General features: G+C 36.9%; 1 protein-coding gene across 3 annotated transcripts in view; it reads left to right on the forward strand.

Annotated features, from left to right (window-relative positions):
* Positions 1–26333, forward strand: part of TBL1XR1 (TBL1X/Y related 1) — a 161456-nt gene that overhangs the window by 51178 nt on the left and 83945 nt on the right. For all 3 annotated transcript variants that reach the window (XM_046658315.1, XM_046658316.1, XM_046658314.1), the window contains one exon: positions 25018–25086. The gene's annotated coding sequence lies outside the window, so the exon portion shown is untranslated. The remainder of the gene's footprint in view (positions 1–25017; positions 25087–26333) is intronic.

Consider the following 26333-nt stretch of genomic DNA (forward strand, 5'->3'; position numbering starts at 1 on the left):
TCATTGGAGGAGCTCAAGCAGAGGCTGAATGATGGGTCATTTTGTCTTTAAAATTACACAGTGGATTTCTGCATGGAACAAAGGTTGTTGAAGGGTTTCCATTTTCCTATTCTAGTTTGCTTTCACATTTATGAAGGTTTTTTTCTTCAGTGTTCATCCTTTTCCAGACTTCTGTCAAGAAGCAGAATGTGAGTGAAAATAGGAGGTTATTGTCTTGAAGGAGTAAATGATAGAAGTACCCCAGTTTTTTTTTTTTTACTCTTTTTTTTTTATTGAGTTATTGATAGGTTACAATCTTGTGAAATTTCAGTTGTACAGTAATGTTTGTCAGTCATGTTGTAGGTGCACCACTTCACCCTTTGTGCCCACCCCCCACCCCACCTCTCCCCTGGCATCCACTAAACTGTTCTTAGTCCATAATTTTAAATTCCTCATATGAGTAGAAGTACTCCAGTTTTTGATTAGCTTACATTATTATGTGTTATCCTGAAAATTAGTCTGATTGCTTGAGCTAGTTCTTTTCTTTTTGGCTTCTCTAATCTTGTTGGAAAACACAACGAACAGTGGGGATGAGGCACTGTAGCAGGAGCGAAAGTTGAGATGAGAACTAAAATTAAAGTGCTAGTCTAACATCAGATTTGTGCTTGGTTGTGATTTATAGATTGTGGATTGAAGAAAGCTTGCATAAAGTGCAGGGAAATGTAAATTGTGATATTGTAAATGGAATTTCATTGTTATCCTTCCAGGAAAATCTAAAACTTACCTTTTCTGATTCAGTGAATTATGCTCTTACTTTGTAAATGATCCATTACAAGAGTATATATTATTAAAAGGAGAAAATGTACTCATGAGTATTTATACATTTGTGATAGTTTATTTGAATCATATATTTTAAGGTGTTGGGGAGCAGAATTTGCTACCCCAAAATGTGTCTCTTTGGCTTACTTTTAAGAACAAAAGACTCAGGAAGAAACTTTGACGTTTCCTCTAGCTACCTAGAAGAATTTAAAATAGAAGGCCTGTTCCAGAAGGAGCTATCACCACAGATAACTATGGTATAATACGAACTAGGTGTGGTAGACAAGGAGGAACCTGGCAAGGCCCATTTGATCAAAGTTCTCTCCATGTCCCACTGTCTCTGCAAAGCATGGCAAGCGTTTGTTTCCCAAACATGTGCTTTTCCATCTCCATGTGAATTGCCTTCCTCTCCTTTGAAGTCCCAGACTACTACTCCCAATAGTCTCTTTTGTCTTTAGCTAAAGATGGTATTTAAGGTAGTGACTTTGGCCATTTTGGCGAGTTACTCTGTTTTCCTGGGTTTCTGCCATGTATACATGTTATTAAACTGGTTTGGTTTTTTCCTGTTATTCTGTCTCATGTCAATTTAATTCTTAGACCTCTCAGATGAACCTACAAGGGTAGAGGAAAATTTCTTCCTCCCCTACAAAGATTTGAAAGAAGTTTGATTGTTATATAAGCTGTTGAGGCAAATGAATTTAAATACCTGGCCTTTAGGCAGAGTAACTTAAGGACCTTTTAGTGATAAGACTCTCAAAATATTGCTCAAAATAGAATTGGGAACATGAAAAAATTAGTCTTTATTTCTTTGAAGTGAGATTTTGGAATGATCTTTAAAATAGGGAAAAACTTTTGAGCTTATCCTGTTTCATGTCTTAAACATTTATCTTGTTTGCTCAATTTTAGGGACTTTACCTTATTTTAAAGATTATTCCAGAATCTCCCTTTGAGCTCAGCCTGGATCTTGGTTGGGAACACTTGGCTTCGAACAAAAGCTTTCTTTCTGTGGTGTTGGTATAGGAATGCCTCAGTGAGCAATTGGTGCAAATCGATTAAAGTGAAGATGTCTTTATATACTTGTAACTTTTTAAGGCTTAAATTAAAATTTTTTGTTAAGGTGTATATTCTTTTATGCTTAAGTAGGTAAAAATATTGCTTTTAGTATGTTTTCCCCTGAAGTTACTATACATTTAAATAAAAAAAGTATTATACTATCAAGGTTTTCTTTTCCTTTGCTAGTTTTTGAATGGACCACCTAAAGATTGCCACTGTGCACAGCTCTCTCTCCATGACTTTCCCAGAAGTTAGACTTCACTTCCCTTCTCATTTAATAGGTATACGACATGTATCTGTGATATAGGATAGAATTTGGGGGAAATATTTCACAACATGATGTTTGCCTATAGATGACTTTTGCTTATAATCTTTAATAGCCTTATTACTTAAATTTAGAGAGAGATACATTGTATTATAGAATACCCCAAATTTAACTAGAATTGGCTATATTGTAATTTAAAAAATGTTATTGGAGTTGGAAGATGACATTGTTGCAACTTCTATGGATTTTACTTCTTTGGCTAAGAAAAATCTTGTAAAATCTAAAGGTGTGTCATATACTTTAGTCAGCTTTACCAAAAACAGGCTTGCCTTCCTAACACCTCACAACAAACAGGCTCAGTGGTGTTGTGAGAGGTTCATTTCTCATGTGCTCAAGAGAGACTTGAGTTGATGAGCACCAGTGATGAAAGGTGCTACATAATCCTGTTAGACCACCAAATGTATATTAATCACCAGATAGACCCTTTCCCTGAGGGAGTTTAGAATTTAAAGAGGAAGTTAATGCATGTAGCATGCAAGCTACATGAATTTAGTCTGCTTGAAAACATTGCACATTGTTTGCAAGGGAGGATAATCATTGAGAGAAAAAAGATGTGTCAAGTCAAATTGGGACTTTTTTCTGGAGGAGACAGGCTGTGGAAGGGAAGAAAGAGATTGATGTAGGAAGATTTCTCAGTGAAGTTTTTTTTTTAAACCTTTATGAAAAATTTCAAAATACAAAGAAGTGAATAATACAGTGATTTTTTAATATTCCCACTGCTTAGCTTTGAACAGTTATCAACACATGGCTAATCTTTTTCATCTGTATCAAGGGTTGCTAGGCTAAGGCTTACTTTTTTGTAAATAAAATTCATTGGAACATACCAACCCCATTGGTTTATGTTGTCTTACAGGCTGTCTTTGTTCTACAGTGACCACACTGAGTAATTATGACAGACTGTATGGCCCCCAAAGCCTAAAATATTTTCTGTTTGGCCCTTCACAGAAAATGTTTGCCCATCCTTGATTTACATGCCTACCCATTCCTCTCTCAACAATATATTTTTTCAACTTTTCTGTGAATTTGAACTCTTGCATACCTTTCATATAGATTTACCAGTTTTTGATGTTTTTGTACATTTGCTTTATATTATTAATCATCTCTTTTGTCATATTTATCTCATAATTATTTTAGCTGAGGCATTTGGGAAAAGTTGTACACATGATCCTTTACTTCTAAATACTTGTATGTATCTCTCAAGAACAAGGACAGTGTCTTACAGTACAGTGATAGAATTTAGGGGTCTTTAACATTGATACAATATTGATACAATACTGTTAGTTAATATATTCCATATTCAGATTTTGCCAGTTGTCCTAATGATCTTGCTGGCAGTTGGTTTGCCCTGATGAGGATCCAATTCAAAATCACACAATGAGTAATCTTTAATCTGGCATAGTTCCTCAGCCTTTCTTTGTGTTTTATTATACTGACATTGACAGTCTCAAAGAATGTTCCTTAGTTTGGGTTTGTTTCCTTAGGAATAGATTCAGGTTATGTTATTTGTGGTTTTAAAGGAATGAAAAGCATGGAATCCTATAACAAGAAAAAGCTATAGGTTCTAATTGAAAGAATTCTGGACCAAGAATCAACAGTGAGTCCTGAATTCTAGTTATAAGAAGTGCTTATCCTTTATATCTACGTAGTTTCCGCTGTGTATGAGGGGTGTGTGTATGTGTGTGTGTGTGTGTGTGTGTGTGTGTGTGTGGTGAGATGGAAAAAAATATTCAGTATGCTATATTTAAAGGGCATTGACTTTGGAGATGGTGACATGGTATTAAATCACAGCTCTTTGTGGAGTAATTATTGTAATTGTGTACATGTAAGCAAATTACTTAATATCTTCCAGGCCCATTTGTAAAATATGACTAATACATTCCTGCCTTTTCAAGTTGTTTTGGTGAGTAAATGAGATAACACATTCAAAGTAAAAAACAAAAAACGAAAAACAACTACATTGTGTGATACTGATTAAAATATAGTGAATTTGGAAAAGAGGAAAGTCAGTATGAGTTAGAACTGTCAAAAATAAATTTGAGTGGAGAAGATTGCACTTGACCTGTGATTTGAAGGATGGATTGACGTTGGATAAAATATCTAGGTGGAGAATCCATTGGAAAGTTTTAAGTGTGAGGGGATATGGTCGGATTAATGTGGAAAATAATGTTAGAGTGAGGAAATAGGAAGAACACATAAACTTCGGAGTTTGAGTTTGAAGGTCTGGATTGTAGTCCAGCTTTACCATTGGCTAGTTGTATGATTTGGGGTAAGTTTTAGCCTTTCTGGACTGTATTTTCCAGCACTATGAAATGACTGGTATGTTAACAGTGATCCTCAGAGAGGAGAAACATCACTGATAGGTTGGAATAGTAAGGGAAGGCTTTCAGCAGGAAGGAGTTGAGTTGGGTCTTGAAAAATGGGTAGGCTCTGGAGAGGAGGAGAAGGAAAGGGAAGGCCATTAAAACAAGCATACTAAATTAAAGAAGGCACCATTGGAAAGAAACCCATTGTATCACAGGTTAAAGACGGATGCATGTTGGAAAGTATGAGAAATTAAGTTTATCAATTCTGAACTAAGTGGGGTCTTTATAATTAATGTATGGCATTTAGAATTGGTGGAGTAGGGGCCTTCATTTAAATAAAGGTTGGTGAGACACTTACTGGAATATAACTAGATTCACTTTAGGCAACATTTTAGGGAGGTGATGGTTTGTACATAGTTTGTTTAGGGAGCCTTGGGCTTTCTGTTGGAAAGGAAGATAACCTCAACTCTTCCAGAAATTTGACGTAAGAAATACCAAGACTTAATGGAAGGAAAGGGCAGTGACACTACTACAATAGAATGACCTTAAAGAAAATGGGTGAGGTTGAAATATAGGCCAGAGATTCAGCATATAGGCCTAAGGACTCTTTGGAATGTTTGTGTATGTCCCTTGCTTCTGGAGCTTCTGCACACCCAACCACCCAAATATGGCAGTTGATCTTGGAAGAACAATAAATGGTTGTGGAATATAAATAAAACAATCTGCAAAATAGGTAGCCAGTGCTGCTGCCTGGCCGGGATCTAGACCAGCAGCATATCACAGTGCTCTGAATGACCATTGTCTATTCATAACAAATTTCAACAATCTTGTCACGTGGCAGTAAAGAAAGAAAGACAGTGTACGAATAACTATTCTCAGTACAGCTCTCTGCCTCAGGATTGATAACCTTCCTTTCACCGGTCATTTACATCTACTTAGTTACCTATCTATAAATAACATCAATGGAGGTTCTGTTGTTATGAATCTCGCTATTCATTGGAGATAGACGAGAGATGGGACCATGTTTGACCATGAATTGTTGAAACAGGTTCCCGGCACTTAATTGGGTAGCGTGGGGATATTCTTGATCCCTAGAACTGCTGTGATTCTTTCATATCCAGTAGGTTTTTCTGAGCTCATGCTTTCAGTAAATTTCATTTTCTGGAGTTGTTTTCTGGTGTTTGCAGTCAGTGAAACTGAATGGTTAGAGTGCTAAAATATGTGTGTTCCTTGATTTGATAAAAGTTAGGTTGAGAAATGGAGACAAGACAGTCTCTATATATTATAATATACTTGTTTTGTTTGTCCTCATATTAAACTTCAAGGAGCTGTCTTTACTGCTCTGTCCTTAGCATCTGAAACGATGCGTGGCATATAGTAGCTACTCAATAAATAGTAATCAAATGAGTGAAGAAATATGGTATTACACATCATAGCATGCAGTTATCCTTAATAAATAAGAATTCACAAATGGATTCTTTTGAAGTTTTCCTAAAGTCTTTGGCCTTACTCCCTGTTCTTATGGACTTTGCTTTGATCAGTGAAAGAGTGAATATGACAAGTCACATTTTAATTTTGTCTGGGAACCTTAATCATGTTTTTGGATAAAAATACCATGGCCATATTTTTAGCCTTAATTGGAAAGGAACTTAACATCCTCTAACAGATTAAAGCCAGCCATTTTAAAGTTTATTTTATGTCAGTGATTATCTAAAATTTAAATCTTATTTGTTATAATCTCATACTTAAAAATTTCTACTTAAAAGTTATATTAAATCTTGTTAAATTACCAAAGATACCCAGTGATGGGGGTATGCAAAAGTCATGTGTAGTTAATATTTGTAATCTGTGTAGAGAAAGTTTATGTCCTGGCCCTGGGGGACCTGGAAAATCAGAAATTTCAGTACTTTTTTTTTTTAACCATGTAAGTAATGAATGCATATAATAAAATGAAAGAAGTGGGGCTTCTTTACTAGTCCTATCCTCAGGAGACAGCATTGTTAAGAACTTGTGTTTTGGTTCTTTTGGTGGTTACCATCATACATTAATGTCTTTCTTGAACTATTAGCTTTAGACACAATTAATGTCTTCCCTTTCAACTTTTGAATGAAATGTCCTTGATAATGTCTTGGTGAAATATGTGTTCTTTGAATAATGCCTGGGCAGAGAAAATGGTTGTAGATGAACATAAAGAAAACATGGGAATGCAATAAGAGGTTTGTTGGACAGAAGAAATATTGAGAACCGTCTAGGAAAAACATTCCTGTGTTTTCCCTTACTCACATGCACACAGTACTTCTGATCCCCGGATGTGTGGTAGTTTTTCCCACACCAAGTAATTCTCTGCAATACCAGTTGAGTGTCCTACAATTCAGTTCCCTTGTAACACTATCTAACTGGAGTTAGCATCAGATCCCACAAGTTAAGGGGTCAGTCCCACAAGACTGCCTCCACTTCAGATGCCAATTATAAGGCCCAGGTTGTCACTTCTGACTGACTGGCTATAAATTGGGATTCCCACAACCTCCTCCTTGGGTTCAGTAATTTGCTAGAATGGCTCACAGAACTTGGCATCCCACTTACTTAAATTTACCGGTCTATTATAAAAGGATATGACAGAGAATACAGATGAACATTCAGATAGAAGAGATGCATCTGGCAAGGTATGGGCGGGGAAGGGGTGCAGCACTTCCATGCCCTAGCCAGTACGCCACCCTCCCAGTACCTTCATGTGTTCAGCCGTCTGGAAGCTCTCTGAATCCTATAGTTTTGAGATTTTTATTGAGGCTTCATCATGTTAAGCTGATCAGTCATTAACTCAGTCACCAGCCCCTCTCCCCTTCTGGAAGGATGGAGTGGGGTGGAGTATAAAGTTTCCAGCTGCTGATCATGGCTTGGTCTTTTTAGTGACCAGTCGCCATCCTGAAGGTATCGAGGAGCGCTCACCAAGAGTCGCCTCAGAGCAAAAGACACTCCTATCACCCAGCAAATTCCAAGGAATTTAGGAACTCAGTGTCAAAAACTAGGGTCAAAGACCAAATATTAGAACAAAAGATGTCCCTAGTGCTCTTATCATTAGGAATCACAAGAGTTTTAGGAGCTCTTTGCTGGGAACTGGGGTCAGAGACAAATATGTATTTTTCCTGTTATTTCACAGCAACAAGTCATATTACCAGTAGTGTCATTCTAGTTGTACTTTGAACAAAAGTCTTCTATTTCCCTCTGTCCTCCTCGTAGACTTAACCTCAGTCTAGGAATACGTATCTGAGTAGAGTTGGACTTTAAGGAGATCCAGCCTTTGCCAAGTCATTCTCCATTTAGAGGATTCCTTGGGGACCTGGAGTTTGAAGCAATTCTAGAAGTTTATTTTTGCATGTGTATTATGGTTATAACTAGACTGTTCTTTCCCCCTTTACAATGTAAAGTCCATGGTCCTTATATAGTCTCTGAATGGATGAATGTTCAAGAACACTTGAGAGAGTTCGAAGAGGTCAAGTGATTTTGAAAGAACAGACCTTCTGTATTGGCCTGGAATGGAAGGAACCAGTTTCTTAGAATATGGTTTAATAGTAGTCATCACTTTAGCATTCTACAACTGTGCCCTGAATTTCTGGTAGAGAACAGTGAGGATAAGCAAGGAAAAGGGGAAAAAAAATGTCAAAATTTATATACCATTAAGAGCTGTATAAAAGGCCATTGGCCCCAGACTCATGGTTTTTAACCGCTTACTACCTTTCACAGTGTGAAAAATAGCAAATTGATGGGGTCAGAATGTTCAGTGGTTCTTGATTGACATTCACCTTATATTGAACTCATTCTGCTCTTCAACACTGCTTCTCTGCCCTTTGAATGAAATAGCCAATTTTACTTTATATTTCTCCCAATCAATGACATGGAAATAAAGTGGAATTTATTAAAATTCCAAGTGGGATTTGCTGACTTCTTTCAAATTAGAAAATTAGCCACTGTACTAGTGGAATTTGAAGTTAGTCTGAATCAAACTGTTAACATCTTTATTACTTCACTAGAGAGGATGCATATTACTAGAATTTATAGAGCACATTAAATTGTCCAGGGTAACAAACAGGGAGAACTGAGAGCCTACACCGCCTGTAAGGAACTTCCTGGAAGGGGAAACTGCAAGTTATTTCCTATTAACATTTTAAAATTATTTTGATGTTATATCTAGAAGGAAAATAATTTCAGACCACACAGATAGTAATCTACGTGACATTCAAAGCTAAAATTAATGTACTATTTTTAAATGCTTTATAATTATGGAGAATGCTTAATGGAAGCCTTATTAAATTTACTCATTATTTGCTATCACTGAAGTATCCTTCCCAGGAATTCAGTGTTGCTGTTTTAGGCAATAGTTTCCTTTCTTTGCTTCTTAGCTACTATTTGGAAGCCAGAGAACAGGAATAATACTAGACTGATGTTTCTTTAAAACATGGACTTCTGATTAATCCTGTACTCGTTATAGACGATTGGTTGTGATGTTAATTAAAAATAGGTATTATTTCTTAAAGGCCCAAATCATGACCCACTCCTGCTTCCTTGTCCAGTAATCCTCTTTTTTTCCTCTTATTTTATATCCAATATTTAATCCAGAAACGATACCCTATTTTTGGAATGCCAATAGCAGCAGTCTGTTTAAAACAAAGGTACATTTTTGGTTTTGTAATCTATGCCTCACATTCATGAAAACAAAAACTAAAGCATTCTAGACATTTAGACTGGGTGTACTGATTGACAGTTTCTTTCTTTAAATCTGTGGTTATATTAAAGAACAGCTCAGTGTGTTCCATCACACACAAATTCTAGTAAGACAACAATGGCTACCATGAATTAAGTGCTTTTTATGTCTCAGGTACTGCTTGGTATGCATCATCTTATTTAGTTCTCATAAGTCCCCTCTGTGGGTAGATGGTGTTAAAATCCTTATTTTACAGATGAGGAGACACAGGTTGAGAGAGGTTAAATAGCAAGCCTAAGGGCTCATGCTCAGTAAGTGGGAGAGTCACAGTATTCTTGCGGTTACTTCTGTTCTAGTTCTATGTATAGTTTCTTCTACCTTAATTCCTAGAATTCAGGAAAGAATAGATGAAGCTGTGGAATAGAAAGCATCATAAATATTTATTGTGCACCAATATAATGGAATAAGTATAAAGAACTAGACATTTGTTTTTGGCAGTTGTATTTTGTGAGGTTTACAAATGAAATGGCTTGGCATAGGATTGTTAGATGAATGTGGGAAGGAGTAGGGAATTTAGTGTGGTTAGAAGAGAACAGGACATAAAATATTCAGATTATTAGGAGAGGTGAAAGCAAGAAATAAAAGTGACAGGAGGTATGAGATAGGGATGTAATTTCACAGCAGCCCCAGTGAATGTGGGAGATTTGACAATGCATAGAGAGCTTCATTAGAGCAGATGTGCAAGGGTTGTCCATATTCTTTAGCTGTTATTTCCTCCAGTGTTAGAATGCCAACAGAGCACATTTTTCTTTCTTTTCTGTCTTTCTAGGACCTTGGGGTCAGAAACTGATGATGAAAGGAGTCCCTGCCTATTGTAAGCTAATTTCTTGCAGTAGTCTGTCCAGTTTTTGTCTGAAGAACGATTGGGAAAAATAGCAAACCTTAAACCTTTCTCAATGAACTAACTTCAGGCTCTTGGTACTTTCTCTTTATGCGGTTCTCTTTTGCCTTCCCAGTTCCTCTGCTCTGGCCTAATGTAATCAACGGGATCAAAGTCAAACAACATACCCCAAAGAGCAAAATTTAGGAAATGCTTTTTAAGAGCAACTGTTATGTTTTTAAATTTGCTTGTGCATTTTAAACGGTATCACTGCACTAAAATGCTTTTAAAATGTTTCCCAAGATGCGATAGTGAGTTAGGATAAGGTGTTTGGGTAGTGCAATATTTCAGAGCTGAATGTGATTGTTAAATGATTGTTCCTAGGTCTTATTCTGTACCTTTGGAACAAAAATTATACTTAGAGTATTCTGAATTTCAGATATGGCTTGCCTTAGATTAACACTTGTCTTCGTTCTTCCTGACATTGATTTTGTGAGGCAGTGAAAAATAACACAACAATTTTATTGTCATTGATTTTTATCCTGCCTGTGCAGATAAGGTCTTCATTTTACCAGTAGCCCTTTTGTGAGAGGGATGAATTTTTGCTGTGATTGCCTGCTTTGTTCTAGGCATCTAGAGTTATAAAGCTGAATGAGGCATACGTCAAGATACTCTAGTGAAGGGAGACAGGCGGCATATACAATACCACAATGGCGGTAGAACATAGGTGGGATGTAGGTGATGTAAAATTTAGCCAGAGGACATAGTGTATCCAAGTCATGAAAATATGAGGGATTGGGGGAATTTAACACATACTTGTGAAGTAACACCCTAGAGATAGAGAGTAATGACGTTTGGCGATTGATTAGCTGTAGGAGATGTGGGAGGAGAAAGAGCCCTATTTCTAGCTTGGGTGACTGGGAGGGTGGAGCCACACACAGAGGGAGAGAGTATAGGAGGAGGAACAAGTTTGGGATGGGAGATAAATTAAGTTTATATATAGTGAGTTTGAAATGCTTTGAGGACATCTACTGGGAGAACGATGTCCAGTTGGTTTCAAGTAACTGAAAACACTATTTTGAACAAATAAAACAAATTGAGAGGCAGAAAGTGGCTCTGTATTTTTTTTATTCTCTCGTCATTAGTGTGTGGAATTCCATCAGGCTCATTGCCTCAATTGAAAAATGGCTACTGCTGCTGGAGGCATCATGTTTAAGTAGGAGGAAGTCCTGCATCTCTTCTCTATTTTCAGGAAAGCAAAAGCTTCCCCAGTTTGCTCCCGTGCGGTGATGGCTGCCCCCTCCCCACTATTTCTGCTTATTAGCCAGATTGTTTCGCATGGCTACCTCTAGCTGCAGGACAGGCTGAGAAGGTGAGTATTAGTATTTATCTGGACCTGTTGCTGCTTTGAACAGAATTGGGATTATGTTAGTCTGGAAGCTGAAGACAACTAATAGTTGTTATGTAAATGAGCAGCTAATTAAGCAGTGACCCAACAAAGGAACCCACTATTGCGTCCCTCACTTGAAAATTAAAAGAAAAAAAAAAGCTGAATTTTTAGATAATCAAGTACCACGCAATTAGAAATTTTGGGATGCATGCCTATTAAAAATAATTTGGGCTTTAGACTCCATCAAAGTTACAAGGGGAGGAGATTGAGCAGTGTAGACATTAGGATTCAAAGCAGCCTAGAGATATTTAGGAGGAAGAGTCATCAAAACTTAGTGATTGGATAGGGCCAACAAAGGGGACGGGGAAGAGTCAGGTGACTTCAGGCTTCTGATTTGGGTAATGAATATTTAGCCATAAGCAACACAGTATTTGCTACAGAAATGGCTATAGGGCTTTTGTGCCTTCCAAGACTTTTTGGTAACTTTCAAAAGTAAAAGGATTTTAAAATTCTGTGCTCTCTTAAGAATACTTATTATGTAAATTAAATAAATTTAACCTAACTCTCCTCAAATGAAGTCCCTGATTTCTGTATGTATTGGTTTTTTAACAATTAAATCCACATAATATTTCAAGAACTAGTCAGTTGTATGAAATACCCTAGGTCAAAAGTATTTGGAAACTGGGTAGTGGTGGATGGCAGAAAAGTTGTCTTTATTGGTTGGTGGACTTACACTGTTCTCTGGTGGGTGCCCATGATCCTTATGGTACTGACTCCATCCTACTTGTGGCAATAAGAGAACGTGGATATAGATCTCTTTCTCCTAAATATGTGGTTCTTCATTAAAAATTCTTTGCCATGTTGGAATAAGAAAACTCTTTGGTTAAGTTCGGGTACACCACTTTGGCAGCCCAGGGTTTGCCCTGGATCCGGTATGTAGGTTTGGATCCTGGGCACTGACCTATGCACGGCTCATCAGCTGTGCTGTGGAGGCATCCCACATACAAATTAGAGGAAGATTGGCATGGATGTTAGTTAGCTCAGGGATAGTCTTTGTCAAGCAACAAGAGAAAGATCAGCAATGGAAGTTAGCTCAGGGCCAATCTTCCTCACCAAAAAAAACAACAAAAAACAAAAACTCTTTGGAAACAAAGGCTTTGCGAAGATATTCAGTAGACCTAGAGGAGGAAAGTGGTTAAGAATTTCACCTGGCATCTGAAGAACAGTTACTCTGCCTCTTATCGTCTATAAATCTTGGTCTAGGAACTTCTTCGAGCCTCAGTTAACTTGTTTTTGAAACAGACAATAATACCTACTGTACAAGCTTGTTATGAGATTTAAATGATACTGAGTGTACAAGCAATACAGAGTTTAATGTTCGTTTGTTACTGTAGTAAGAATATTTAACCTCTGGGTCTCAATTTCTTTATGAACTACACTGCTTTTCTTTAACTATGTTTAACCTTCATATCATCAAAACAGGTTTTCTATGCTATTGGTAATATATCTTTTAGTTTGTTTGGTTTTATGTCTGTGCTGCCTTAATTCTCAGAAGTCAGGAGATATTTTCTTCTTTCCTTTGAGGGCCTGGTTTTCTGTGAGCCTAGTTCTTATTTTTTAAAAGACTTCAAAGGATTTCGGAGGTCAACCTAGTCAAACCCAGTTCTTGCTTATAGGAAGTGAATCAGTCCCACAGAGGCTTAAGTTCTAGGCCCAGGACCACTGACACCCTAGAGGCAGAGTAGAGATGAGGACCCAGGTGCCTTGTGAGGAAAGGGTTCACCAAACCTTTTCTCCTTCTACCGATAAATGGCCTTGTTTAATTTGAAACGTAAAGGTGGAATGTCAGCAATATTACTGGTCAACATGGGGCATAGCAAAGTGGTCCCTGATTTGTGAACTGCGTCTGGAGTGGGAGTGAGTACCTGGTCGGAAGCTGTGGTGCATTCTTCTGACTGGGCATGTCCCTTGATGGATTGGGTCCCCTGGCAGCTATGCCTATGAGATTCTTATAAGATGGTATTGGTTCCTCTGTGGATCTTGGGGTTTCTAAGCCATCGTAGCTTCCATCCCATCTGTGAATTCTTGCCACCTTGTACTAGAGCAGTTACTTGGTGGTGGTAGGAGGGAGAGGTACAAAGATAGTAACTCCTGACTTGCATATTCTGCTGACATGTCTGGCTTGATAATCTCCTGATAGCCTTTCCTGTTCTAGATCCTTCTGAGTAAACAGGTTTCAGGTGTGGCCTACTTAGGTTTTGTGTCTGTCTAGTTGAGTCTGAGTCATCCGAGTTCTTTTCATCTGATTGATTAGCCCTGACTTGAGATCAAGAGGCCAGTGAACAACCACACATGACAGATTTTCATCCTCTTTGTGGGAAAGATGGTTACCTAGAAGTATTCTTTAAATAATTTCTGGCCTATTTCCCTTCTTATGAGGAAAAGGCAAGCTTTTGTTGCCGCTTCCCTATCTCCACAAATTCTTCCCCTCTTCCCTGCTCTCATTTAGTATTCACTGGAATCCAGATTCTGTTTTAGGTATGATAGTAGCCACAAGCTATAGAGACACTCTTATTTTTTTTTCCAGTTTACAGTTGAAGGTATTGAAAAAAGTTCAGCTAGTCTTTTATAGTTCTAGCTTTGTGCATTTTCACAAACTAGTCTTATTGTCTCCTCTTTATTTTTTCTCTCTTGAAGAATATTGAGCACAATGGGGGAAAATGAAGAAGTCTTCGTCTGTGTCCACATTTGTGTGTTGTTGTTGTCACCTAGTTAGGAATTTTAAGGTAGTGATGGTAGGGAAAAGTATGTAGTACTAGGTGCAATGTAAGCATTTGCTGGATATTTAAAAACTGAGTCTACTGTCTAAACTGTAGTAGGACTTAAGTGACCAGACATTCCATTTCAGTGGCATTTTTCTATTTTCCAGTACTCAGTGTCTTGAAAAAGTTCAAAGCTCTTTGATGTTAACTTTGTAAGAATGCTTGTATGAAAATAATTTGAACAGCCTCTGGACAACAGTTATGAAAGTTTCTCTTATTTAAGATATTTTCTTTTACATTTATAACTTTTATGATGGCCTCCATAATATTATAATGCTAAGTATTTAAAGTAACCTGTCATTGATAATGCCTAGTATCTATCCTAGGAATTATGGCTTCATAATACACAGGAGATATTGGCAAGAAAAAATTAGAGTGATTGTAACATGTGACCTATTTTGTGAATATGGATGTTCTAGGTATGCTTCCAGTGCTGACAACACCAAGTTAAGGCACGTCTTCATACATGATTGCCTGCATACGGAACATAGAACATGCAATAGCTTCCTGAGTGTCTTGCCAACTCTTGTTGGAAATACAAACCAGTTCTGACCATCCTACTTACTACTGCAACCTGGGGGTACCACCTCCTCCCTTCCCCCAAAACTCCTGAGTCCCCTCACCCTAGGTGGACTTTTGTTTTCATGGCACTTATCACCTTCTACATAACACTTAATTCTAAATTCCACGGGAATTTAAACTGAGGGCAAGGATCTTTACTTACGGATGTATTTTAGTAAGTTTTGTTCCATTGTTGCTAAAGGGCTAACTTTTAGTATTAACAATGTCTGGTAGAGAGGTTAATAAATCTTTTCTTCCTCTTTTTCCCCTCTCCCTCTCTTTTTCCCTTTCCTTTCTCCCCACAGTTCTGTCGTCTATTGCAGGATAACTCTTACAGTCAGTAAGAAAAAATCCCCCAAAACAAACAACCCTACCATTTAACTTGGCTTAGAGATAAACAAAGGCTTTAAATTACATTTCTTCCTAGTCTCTTGAAGGAGAATCTGGCTTTCTTCATGGTTTGTATTTTCTTGAGTAACTGTTGCATCACTGGAGAGAGTTCATTATGGCATCTAGGTCCTTTGTGGTTGATGGAATCTTTGGTTACTTTGATATTAGAGAACTGGGGAAAGATAAGAAAGTTGACCTTTTGTTTTAAATGTAATTCTGTGTATAGACAGTTTTATAAACTTGTTTTAGAAAATAATTACAAATACACAGTTTACTTTGTTTCTTTCCCAGATTTTTTTGTGGATTATGATTGTTAGAAAATGTGAAAACATGTTTTTCAGTAACATTTTAGTTCACATTATAGAAGTGATTTTTGGTGTCCAGTTGTCATTAACCATGTCAGAAAGCTGAAATACAAACTCATTTTCTCTCAAAGTATGCGTAATAACTCCCATTTCTTCTCACTCACTACTTGGTGAACATTAGCTAGTACTGACAAAACTTAAGGCCAACGTTTTTCTTGCTTCCATTTGCCCTGGCCAAGAGGGTTCATTTCCAGGACTGCTCTGCTATTTCTGTGCCTTCATCGTTCTCTTTCTTTGTTGTTTGTCTGTTTTGATTTTTTTAATAAGTCCCATTGCTGTTCTTATAATCTCATGGTAAGTCATAAACAGTTTTTTTGCTTAGAACCTAAATTTTTTATCTTTTACACTATACTATTCTTAACCCTTTTGTACCTTTTTAAGCTATATAAATATCAGTTATACTTAGCTGATATTTATTAGTATTAATTCTGTGCAAACCATCTTTAGAGATTTAATAGGATTGGTGCTCTCTTGTTTTTAAATCATAGTTGGTTTTTTTTCCTTTTTTTTAGAATAAGCCAGACTGGGTTCATCCTTGTTGGCCAGCTGTCTAGCGCTGAGCCCTCTCTGCAGTGTGTAGTAGTAGCAGCTCGTAGCCTCATTTTACAGACGGGGATGTGCTCAGGGTTATGTGGGTATGATGAGACAGAGCTGAGTTTTTAAACAGAAAGAGTAGAAATCCTTTGTTGTTTGCATTCTACCTCCACTGTCTTCTAAGTGTCTGAAGATGGCAGAGAAATACAGTTTAATACTCTCACTTTTCTGATCAAACTTCATTATTCTATATGGTGCCACATAAGATAATAGGTTTGAAGGACTTAGGAAGAAAATTTCCTTCTCATGGAGTGGTTATATTGTTTTAGTGGAGAATGCTTGAATAATGTTTTTCACTTGGTCTGTTACTTTGATTTTTTTTTTGGTATCTTTACCTTATTTAACTTAAAAGCTTTCCGTTCCATCCTGGATCAGTAGAATTTTGGGTGGTCTTGGGAATTACTTCATGGTCAACAAAGTATTGGCTGTTTCCCCCCTTTTTTGGTGTGTGTAATAAAGTTTTATTGGAAGCAGTAATACCATTCATTTATGTATTCTGTGTGGCTGCTTTGCACTGTAATAGCAGAGTTGATTAGTTGTGGCAGATCGTGTGCCCTGCAAAACCAAAAGTATTTACTTTCTGGCCATAGTTTGCCAGCTCATAGACCATTGCATAGCAGTAGCTGAAAAGTAAGATGAAGTAATTGTAGTGTTTGTATAGTCTCAGTCAGTGCTTTGTTATAATTTGGATGGTGAGCAGTGAGAGTAGTGTTTTGTACGGAAGTTAATAAATTGAATTACTTAAGAAAGGTGGTTGTCTTTCTTTTCATGACCCTGGAGAGAGTCTGTGCACACGTGTGCATGTGTCCCTATCCCTGTGTTTGTGTGTCCTGAGTGGATCAGACAGACAACATAGCTTGTATTTGGTGGTTTAAGTATTCCATTTTAAATTTGAGGGGCTGGCCTGGTGGCATAATGGTTGAGTTCACACACTCTGCTTCGGCCGCCCGGGGTTCTTGGATTCAGATCTTGGGCGTGGACCTATGCACCACTCATCAAGCCATGCTGTGGCGGCATCCCACATACAAGAAATAGGGGAAGAATGGCACGAATGTTAGCTCAGGGACAATCTTCCTCGCATACGTACATACATACATACATACATACATCAAACATTAAAATAAAGTTAAATTGAAAACAATTTGTCAAATCGGATGAGAATTTGGCCCTTTCTGGAATTATGAATATATCATTTATTTTATCATATACTTAGAATGAATTAGGTAAAAGACAGGATAGGCTTGATTTCTTAAAGGAGTGTATTTCTGACAGCCATCTTGATAGAAATATAGTAGTTAAATGAGAAATTTGTTTTAACTTACTGTGAAGGCAACGTATTTGTTATACGTTGGTTATACCAATTTTAAAAATATAGAGTCAAAGCAACCAGCTTTTAAGTTTTTTCCTGTGAATATCTGTAAGGAAATGCTATTAGTAAAGACACACACAAGTGCTTCTTTCGAAGACTTCAGTAGTAGATAGAAAGATAACATTTTAAAATTCTGAACCTAACCCACCTAATTTAATGTAAATATATTTTTTCTCTTTCTGTCTAAACTACTTCAGAATGACAATTTTCATTTTAGTAATTATCTGCTGGCATGTTCTTAATTAAAAAAAAACACATTAAGAAGCTTCTCCTTTTCCATTACAAAGTGAAAATTGAAGACAGTTTGGAAGTGTGATTGAGCCTTCCGCTTCAGTGAGTGTTGGGTGTGTCCATTGTCAGTCTTTGTCTTCACACTGGTCAGGTGTGTTCATCATCACTGTGCTCACACTGGTCAGATGTCAGATATGTTCATTATCACTCTGGTCACATTAATCAGGTGTGTTTACTGTCACTCTTTGTTGTCACACTGGTTAGGTGTGTTCATCATCACTGTGTTGTTGCACTGGTCAGGTGTGTTCATTGGCCCTCTGTCGGGTCCCACTAGTCAGGACAACTGCTATGTTCAAGCACACTCCAAATATGTTGTAATTTAAAAGTTTTATCAACGCTTAAATGTTTTTTTGAGTACTAGTGGTGTTATGTTACCTCACAAGAGACGTAGTATCACTGGGCTCCACAGCCATAGTCACAGCACAGCAGGGTGTGAGCAGGCAGTCTGTTCTGCACAGAAGTGCACAGCCATGGGGACCGGTGAGCACTGCCATCCACACCGCGTTCTGTCAGCCAAGCCATTTCCCTGGTATGGGACTGTGTCTTCTCAGAGGAAAGGGCTCCTTTTTACTTACATCTGTTATTTAAAAATGACTGAATCCTATGCCAGGCACTGTTTAGCACTTTATCAATATTAAGTTATTCAACTCTCGTAACCATTTCTTTTACAGATGAGAAAACTAAGTCCCTGAGAAGTTAAGTAACTTGTCTTAGCTCGTCTGGCATACTCAGTTTCAGAGCCTGGGGGTCAAGTCTGAGCTGTGTGGCTCCACAGTTCAGGCTCTTAATAACCTTGTGCTGTAATATGGCTTCTCTATTTTTCTAAGTTGTCCTGCTGGAGTCTAATTTGCATAAAGGTGCCACAGAGGCTGCTGGTGGCCCTGGCAGCACACTTGAATGCCGAGTTGGAAAAAATTGGACAGGGCGCACATACAACCCCATGTCATATCTCACTATAATCACTTCCTTGCTGAGTGATAGATCTAGGTTTTGTTTGAACATTTCCATTGATTTGTGTGACAGTTTTCCACTATATTGAGCAGAAAAAGTACCTTTCTATGACTTCTACCTACTAATAATTTTGTCACACATAGCTGAGTCTCATTGGTCTTTATGTATCTCTTTATCTAGACGTAGGTATCAGCACTGCTCCTTTGTGCTTTTTTTTTAATGGTAACTCCTCTGTTTTGTGGTCTTCCTGCGTCTCTTTCTGTCTAAAGTGTCCTCATTATTGCTGTCCTTCTTTTCTAATTCATTTTTGGACAGAGGGGTTGAGTTGTATCTTTTGTTTCTTATTGTTAATCTTAAAATCAAATTAATAACTTGTAATTTGCTCGATATAGTACGTTTCCTGTTCTAGTTCTGAGAACCACTCACTTTTCAATGCTAATATTTCAAAGAAGTGATCCCTCTGTGCCTCCACCCACACCAACAGATTAACAATTAGAATCTGGTAAAATTCCCCATCCTGCCATTTCCTGCCACATAGTCTAGTGGGTTTCAACCCCCACTGGAATCACCTGGGGGTGCTTCTAAATGCAACTGCTGTGTACATTCTACTCTAGACCAATTAAATCTGGGTGAGGGACCCCCCTGTGTCACAGGTGAGAATCTGGAAAGGTGTTTCTGTAGGACAGAGTTAATCAATGACCCACCATCCCTGGCAGAGCTGTTGTCGTTTCTGCTGGGAATGTATTTTTCAGCAGAATGGATTTTGTGTTGCCCTAGCCTAATTAGCTATTCAAATTCTTAGTATCTTGTATTAAATATTCTACCCTTGGGAAGAGTGAGAAACCTAGTAAGATCAAAGAATTGTGTCCGTTTTTTCTTCTAATTTGTTAAGTAGCAAGATACCTGCCTGTGTGATCTTAGGCAAATTTGAAGTAGGCAAAGTTTGATTTTTTTTTTATCCTGTTATTTCTTAGATCCTTACGTTATGCCTACTGCATCCTGTCACCCTTCTACTTTTTTCTTCCTCCCAAACTACTTAAAGAAAAAAAAGCTATAGCTGGTATCAGCTTTGTGTTAAGAAGAAAACAATGTCAGATCTGTCATGTTTCTTAGGCATCATAAATTGTAAGTTGCACCATTAATTTAGTAACAGTGTTTTGGAAGAGAAAAAGAAATTAGTTCTAGTTACACTTTCTTGATGGACTTTCTTTTTTTAAAAAAGTGACTGACAGTAATATATATGTATCCATATGTTTTTATATCATCTTTCTAGTATTACAACTAAAGTTTGAGTGTAAGCCTTTTCTTGTGTTCAAGTTCTGTCACTGAAAGTTAGTGAAACTTTGCATGGATAGAGATGTTTGTGCCTAAAAAATAAATTTGACTTTTAATAGCACTTGAAACTGCCCAAACCTAACTTTAATTTTAAAAATTCTATGGCTTAGTATAAAAGAGTTTGTGGATTTTATTGTTTTTTATTGCATTGCTTACTCTCTGACCGGCAAATTTCGGGGTACTGGATAGCTTTTTGTCTTATTCTTGCACAATAGTTTTTTTGGTATAAATTTAATATAAAAATTCAACCGCATATGATGCTATCAATGAAACTAACTCAACTAAGGTAATAATAGGATGATTAGACACCAGGGAATATTTAAATTGTTCTTTATGTGGGCTTGTGGTCTTGAGTATATCTTATTTTTATAAAATTGGGATCATAATATACAACTGTTGATTCCGTTTTCCCTAAGTCACTTAGGTAATACAGGGAAGTGAAATCATAACCAGTGATGGCAAAGCTGTGTCTCGTCTGACTGCTCTGCTTTTGAGTCTGATCTCGGGGTCAGTGTCCTTAAGATGTCCTTCTGTTACAGCTCTTTCCTCTTTTCCACGTACCTCATCTTCCAGCTGTCTAGAGTATTGTGTGTGTGTGTGATTCCCTGGGAAATGAGACTAGGGTAGGGGAGCACAGGATATAATGCTTTAGAGGCTTTGCTGAATGCAAAGTTTGTTATTAGAGATTGCCATGTGGAAGAAGGCAGCTAAGTCGTCTTTTGTGAAATGGATCATATTCAGTTGAAACTCCTTGATTTACAAATAAATTTCTTTTTAAATTGTTCCTGTTGGAGGTAATCACTGTTCATTTATTGTGGTTTCAGTCATGTGCTAAGCAATTTGCTTTGGACCTTATCTGTGACTTTTCTTTTGCCCAGAAGTTCATTTAATAAAAATCTTTCTAAGCAGATTGATTATGGTAGGATTGTTATGTTTTTTTTTATTAATTCTTGGGATGATTTTTCCAAATTCTCCAAATTTAAAAAATTCATTTGTAACTTCTGTTTCTTAAGGATACCAGGTATCTTGAAGTTGTTACTAGCCACTAAGTTTGAGATTAGATTATGTTGCTACTTTAAATTATAAGCAATTTTCATTTTGTTTGCACCTTTTCCTAGGGAAAGGGCCCATAATCCATTAGCTTTTCAAAGAGAGCTACAAGCCAAATAAATTTACTTCTAGAGACCGAAGGGTAGGAGTTGTGAAGATCAGTCAAAATACACTGTTGTGCTGTTTTACAGGATTTTTGCATCTTAAAAAAAATCCTCTTAATTAAGTGGAGGTGGTAGGTTTTGGGTGTCTGCTGAGTCATCAGTGTTTGTTTCTATTCTGAAAGCCTTTTCTGAGATTAATACTTCATTTATTTTAGGTAAAACGTTCTGAAATACAGATTCTAAAAAGCAAAACTTTTTGTTTGGAGACAAAACCAAAGCGAACAAACATTTATTTCATCACAAGAAGTAAAGAAAATAGGTTTAGTTTATGCAGTACACAAAGTAGTTGATAGTTTTACGCTAATTTTATAACATGCTCTTGAGTGTTTTTAGTGGTAAAAATCAACCTTTATTAATCACTTTCTGATTAATAATATTAATATATTAATATTGATGTAGTCAGGCTCTCCTAAATATTTTTGAAGTAAAAATCTGTTGAGTTCTTCCTTATCAATGTGATTTATTTGTGCTGTAATTCAGTTTCTGGTGTGTTTTATTTTCAAATATGTGTGTGCCTATCCCTCCTACACATACAGATGTTATAACATTTTATGAACATATGTATCTTAAGAACTGTATGTTCAAGGCACTGTTCTTAGTTCTGTGGTGGGACAGCAACGTGAACAAATCAGTCCCTGGTTACGAGAAGTCTGCTGGGGGAGGCATGGTAAGAGAGTATGGCGCACATAATTCTACCGGAGGCTCCTGTTTCTCTCTTCAGATAAAGGGGTGAATAATTAAGGGAGGATGCGGATTTGGGCTGAACCTTTAAAGAAGAGATGGGCTAGGTTTGTGGTCAGAGAACCTTAGTAGAGGATATTTCTGGCAGAGGAATGAGCGGTGTCATGGCAGCCAAAGAGTGCAGAGAACAGAGGCAGGGGGATGGGCTGTGGCAAGAGTAGAGGATGTTGAACAAGGGAGACTACAAAGGCAGGTGTCAAAAAACATGCTTTTGTTTTTCGGACAGCTTGAATTACTTTAGTACAAATAGTTTTAATATACATTCTGTCAGATTATCTTAAATACACCTGAGATTTTTGAAATTCTTTTGTAGAATATATAATTATATCTTTTAAAATTCAGATGTTCGCTATAAGCTGAAGAACTGTGTGGTATTCTTTACAGATGCACTGCCCAATGGCCAGGGCACAGGTAAATGAGTTGACTAGGAAAACATCTAGTACAGAAACCAAAATATGGCCCTGCTTATACGTTTTTTTAGAAATTGCCTAGTTTTTCAGATTGTATTGTGTGTGCAAATGGGCATACCTCTTGACACGTTATTTTTCACAGATTTATTCATCCTTCCAATCCGAGAGTCAAATATTTATTAAACCACTTAAATATTTATTTAATCACTATTGTGGCCTATTCCCTTAAGGAGCTGTCATCTAATAGGAAAAGCTAAATGAATGAGTGAAGAAAACAGAAGTAGAGAAAAGATAATTAGAGAAAACTGAGGTTAGAGACATCTGAGAGTGATGAGAGAAGGACTCACTGACCACAGAAGAGAGAAGAGAACCAGAGAGAAGAGGAAAAATAAAGACTAGCAACTGGAGTGGTTTAATAGAGTATTTTCCAAAGTTAGACATGTGTGTGTTTGTGTTGTGTTATGTACACCCCCAGTAGTGAAAACAAGTATCCAGTGGGGTGCAGTGCCCTATTAGTCTACCGATGTTCATTTTAGATTTAAAAAATTAAGCATTATTAATACTTAATACAGGGTTCAAATTTGTACCCTCATTTGGCCCTGATGTCAGTCATGTATAAGTAACATGGCACAGAATGGTATTGGGAAGAGTGGGAGTTCACAAAGCAACAGTGGCAGTCCCATTAATTCGTCCGTTTCTGGGAATTGCCATGTATTTAAGCTTCCTGCCATAAATTTACTTGTGTTTGTGTAGATTTATGGATTATATTATCTAGTTTTAACCAAACCCCACAAAACAGACTAATAACTTAAAGATTTCTGCAAGCAAACGGGATATAAGAAACATGAATAAGAATAGGAAACAAGAAAATGGTGGAGCTGAGACTTCAGCTCCTAGAATGAGCTTTGCACCTGCCATGGTCTAATAATTTTAGAAGGTGGCTGAAAAAATGCGAGATTATCAAGAAAGATATTTGACATATAGGCGTACATTCATAATTGGTACTGGTGAGCCTTGCTCTAAGAGTAAGTTGTACCTTGAGATATTAGTGAATAGTGATATAAAACCATCATGATTAAAAAGACATAAAAGTTAAGAATTTAGAATGTTGCAGACAAGATTGTAGCACTGTAAATAAGTAATTTCTCTTTGTTTTTTACGTTGGTTTTATGTGTTTTAAAATGTACATAATTCAGTAGCAAATGGTAATTATTTATAAAGAAATAGAATGAAGGTGTGCCAAAACTTTTCTCTGTGAAGGGTGCTCTGCCAACTTTTGGATAACAAATAGCCCAATATAGCCTATAGCTCAAAAATTCATAAAGACTTTATAGTAAAATAATTGATGTTCATAACAAATGACCCTGAGGTAAACAGAACCTAGCCGTAATGTAGTGTTTGTTTGGACTCAGTCATGATATCTGTGGAACGTTTGCCCAATAGGTGCTAGAATGGATCTCCTAACTAGCTCACAAGTGTCTTGTGCCACAAAGCTTTGGGAGTCTCTCCCCTGTCTTGAAGCACTAGAAGCTAGTGGGATATTGTATGTGGAAGTAACCCATCTATAATTTCAGTAAGTGTGTGGCGTGTTTACTAAATGTTATTTTAATTCCTAAATTTCCTTATAACTTAACTACCAGAAAGTTATACAGTAGCACCGTTACTTAGTATGGCCACGGAGTTGGTCATCAGCACAAATCAGAGTTCCAGTCAATGAAAGATAAAATCAGAGGGGAGAAAACTTCAAGGGATTAAATTCTTTCTGCAGTTATTCGGTGTATTTGCTTAGTTAACTTTTTAGTGTTTACTGACCTAATTCACCTGTTTGGTATATGAGGTGAAGCTCCTCCCTTCCTTTTGTGGCAGCGGCGTGTACTGTCACGGAAGATTGTGCTCTGCTCTAGCACGTGGTGGACCCTGTGCTGGTCAGGGTTCCACCTGAGGGTCACCCCTCTGACAAAGAGTGTGAAAAACAACTTGTGTATTTACACAAAAGCTTCATGGAAATAATGTGCTGTGACTTAGCAATGGAGAAGACTGGGTAAGCTATAAAATGTAAACTCTGGAGATCAAAGTTTAAGTTTTGATTGAAATTGTTTCACAACCAATCGTGTATTTCTCTTTATTATTAAACGGAATATATAGAATGTAAGTTTATACCATTGGTTATGGCTCATGATCATAGATTATGAACATACAATAATGGGCCTTATTGCAGTAATATTTGCACTGAGTTGAATGGGGGTGAGAGCACCTATGTGCAAATTCATCTCTTTGAGTCTCATGTTGTTCTTTGCATTGACCTTTTAGGAAATCTGTAAAGATTCAGTGCCTGCCACTATTATGCACTCAAGTTGCTGCTGTTGTTTATGATAGCAATTGCTTAGGGGGAGAAAGGTATTTGCTGGTAGGGACCTTAAAGACATAAATAAAACGCATTTCATACATGTAACATTTTGTATGGGAAATCTTTTAAACTGAACTTGTTTTAGGGCACACTGAATATTTTACTTTCCTTTTTCTCAGCATCAGCAACTTGTGATTGGTGGTACCGGATACTCAGTTGCACATCCCCACATCAATGCACTGCCAATGGTAAGAATGCCTCCTGCTCCGAATGCCAGTGTTTTAATTGCTCTTTTTATTATTCTCTTATTTTTAAGAATCTATTAAGAATTTTGAAAGTTTCTTATAATTTAACAATATACATCTGTTCCCGGAGTATAAAGAAATGTTTTTTTAAAACAATGTACTTTAAGATACTTAATTTTTGATTATTAAGTAAAAAAAAAAAAAAAGAAAAAAGTCTTACTTGGAAGATTTCCTTTGTACATTTTAGAACCTTTAGGTTATGGCTATCAGGATTATTATATATATTGTTATATAGTGATGATCTTGTATTTTAACAAGTTGACTGTATTTTGTGAATAGAATTTCCTCGTTAAACTTAAGTTATAGTGGCAGTAATAGCGCTTGTGTTTTTGTCTATCATCTTACTAAAATAGTCTGTTTTTGCATATTCTATTTATCCTAATATTTATAGTTAAAGGGCATTGAAAATGTCTGAAGTTCTATTTTTAGTTAGTGAATAATTTTCAGAAGAGCCATTCTTACCTGTTTATAAAGATCATTTAGAAGCCTTCCTCTGTGGAGTAAAAATCTGTCAGCTCTGTTTTGCCACAGAAAGACTGTCGAGTTGGAATTTGCTCTTTTCTGCAGATGTCTTTTGGCAAGTACTCTTGTAGAATTAGATGACAGAACTGGACTAAATTTCTAAAGTCCAGGCCAAGTGATCTCATCACTGTTAATTAGAATCAGAATGGTTCTCCCTTATAAAAAGTAATTCCTTACCTAAATGATCTTGCTGTGTATTTTGGGGATCGGTAAATAGCAGAGAATGAATTTTGACTTTCATTTTTTTAAAATTAATTACTTAACAAAAATACCTTCTACTTCTAAATATTTTCTATAGTGTATTATCAAAACTTTCATTATTTTTACTTCATCAAATTTTTATTTTTAAACATTGAATCAGGTAGCTATAGAAACTGATTAAGGTGTATAGCATTTGGTTGGAAATGGTAGATGCATCAGTCTGAAATAAAAACTACTACAAATTAACTAGAACCAGGATGAGTGGATAAGTTACCTGTGAAAATATTCCTAGGAAATGATTCATTTTAAAGCTGGACTTGTCAGTATGTTGCTAGGAGGAAGATTTCCGTTCTCTCTCTTCTCAATTCTCATTGGGGAAGAATAGCGACCTCGCCCTCCTCCCCCTGCCCCTCCTCCTGCCTCCTTTTCCCCTCTCTCTTCTCCTCGTCTCTGTCTGTCTCAGCAGT

This window comes from Equus quagga, chromosome 4 (genome assembly GCF_021613505.1).
Source record: "Equus quagga isolate Etosha38 chromosome 4, UCLA_HA_Equagga_1.0, whole genome shotgun sequence".
NCBI lineage: Eukaryota > Metazoa > Chordata > Mammalia > Perissodactyla > Equidae > Equus > Equus quagga.